Here is a 2472-nt window from a genome sequence, read left to right on the forward strand (position 1 = left end):
GGAATTAGTTGAAAATTTTGCATAAGAATTAAAAATTGCCTGGCTTGATGGCTTACAGCTGTTATCCCAGCAATTTGGGAGGCTGAGATGAGAGAATCTCTTGAAGCCAGGAGTTTGGGCCAGTCTGGGCAATATAGCGAGGATGCAACTCTATAAAAAAATTTAAAAAGCTGGGTGTGGTAGGGTTCACATGTAGTCCCAGCTACTTGGAAGACTAGGTGGGAGGATTGCTTGAGCCCAGGCGGTAAAGGTAGTAGTGAGCTATGATTGTGCCATTGCACTGCAGTCTGGGTGATGGAGTGAGACTCTATCTCTGAAATAAATGAATAAAATTGTGGTATAATATATGCAACATTTATCATTTTGTGCATCTGAAAGTATACAATTCAGGGACATTTTGTACATTTATCATGTTGTGCAATTATCACCACTACCTAGTTTCAGGGCTTTTTCAACACCTCAGTTGGAAGCCTCATATCCATTCAGCAGTCACTCTGCATACCCCCTCCTGCAGCCCTTGGAAACCTCTCGTCTACTTTCTATCTCTGTCGATTGGCTTAGTCTGAACATTGCATATAAATGGAATTCTACAATGTATGACCTTTCATGTCTGCTTCTTTCACTGAGCATGTTTTCAACGTTCATCCATATCACAACATGGATAAGTTTTATTTTCTTTTTAGACCCTATCTAAAAAGAAACAAAAATTTTAAAACAAAAACCAAAAAAAAATATAGGATGGATATCAGATGAGTCCTGAAAAGTTTATAATATTTACTATCTAGCACTTTACATAGAAGCTTGCCTACCTCTGAATGATATTCAGGTACAGAGATGACATTTATCTTGGCACTTATAGAAAGACCTATAAATTGTATAAAGACATCATCATTGGAGTTCCAGTAACAAGAAGTGGCAAGACATGACGCTGTGTCCAGGGGTTCAGGTGAAGTGTAGGGAAGGTCTTGTCTTGACGAGGTCGGATGTGAGACCCAGATGAGATAACCCAATTTCCCCTTCTGAAATTGCCTGAGAATTTCATTCCAGTTATTTGCGTAGGTTGATTCTTTCGGTGGGGGTGGGGTGGGGGAGGAGGTGAAGTGTCAGGTGAGTTCTGTTTTGTATTTGCACAACTTGGCTTTCTTTTTACTTGGTGTGGTGTTTTGCTGTATGAGGAATTTCATAGAATTTTGTCATGAGTATGCAGCATAGTGGTTTGAATCCTGCCAGGCTGAGGGTCATATCTCAGCTCTGCAACTCATTATCTATGATGCCTTGGGGCAGGTCCCATAACTCTCCAAGCCTGTTATATATTCCATAGGGTTGTGAGGTTCAGATGAAATCATGCATGCTGGCAGGAATGGTTACTGCTCATGGGATTTCCATCTGCTCCCCGTATTCCCCAGACCCCCTGTAGTTAGATGGATCCATGCCAGGGTCCAAGGCTCTATAAGTGGAGGTCACTGACATCACCTCTACTCTACAGCTTTTGAGGGCTTGGGAATAACCATCTCATTCTCTCATCTCCTGGTGCAGTAACTATGGGAGAATCCTTACATTAAGATGGTAGAATTTCCATCATTCTAGGTCTTTGAGTGGCCTTATGGAGCACACCATACCCAGCCAACCCATTGTGGACATGGAATATAAGAAATCAACCTTGGTTGCTAAGCTGCTGAGACTCTGGGGTTAATTTGTTACTGCAGCATAACCTAGTCCATCCTGATGCATGCAGCATGCAAACCACTTAAGTTGACCCTTAGTCATGGTAAGTGCTCCACAGATGTTGGTTACTTTTGGTAGGAAGATAGATTGCCTCTGAAAGTTTTATTAACTGATCTCATGATGCCAATGTTACTATTTTGTAATTGGATAAATTGGACTTGGCTCTCCTTCCAGCATGTGGGAGAGAAAGATGACTGAGAGACAATAAGGCATTATTATCTTCAGTTTCTGTCCTTGGATACCCTTGGTGGCAATGAGCAATGCATGACCCTCTGAGAAAACTGGACCTAAAGGAGAATGGGAGGTGATACCAGAATTGGGAAAGTCCAAGGCCCCAGGCATTCCCTGGTCTGGAGACAAGTTTGAGTCCTTGGTGGGAAGATTCTCCAAGAGAACATAAATGCTTCTACTATCTAGTTTGTCTCTTTGAGAATTAAAACTTTTTTTTTCATTCCAGTAGCTTTTGGGGTACAGTTTGGCTCTTTGAGAATTGCATACTAATTAATTTTAGGGGCTATCTGTACACATCTCTATATTCCTGAAACATGGTAGAAACAGCCAGCAGTCAGGCGACAATCTACCATGACCACTAAAATATCCCCAAAGTAAACACTAGATGTGATACACTAGGTTTAGTGGAGGTGGCTGGCTCGAGAGTTGATTCTATTTATTATTGTCACTGTGGTGATTATGGCCACAACATTGTGATGCATGTTGGTCTTCTTTCGGTGAGTTGCAGTTTGGAAG

The sequence above is a fragment of the Gorilla gorilla genome, chromosome 7 (genome assembly GCF_029281585.2).
Source record: "Gorilla gorilla gorilla isolate KB3781 chromosome 7, NHGRI_mGorGor1-v2.1_pri, whole genome shotgun sequence".
NCBI classification, from domain to species: Eukaryota; Metazoa; Chordata; class Mammalia; order Primates; family Hominidae; genus Gorilla; species Gorilla gorilla.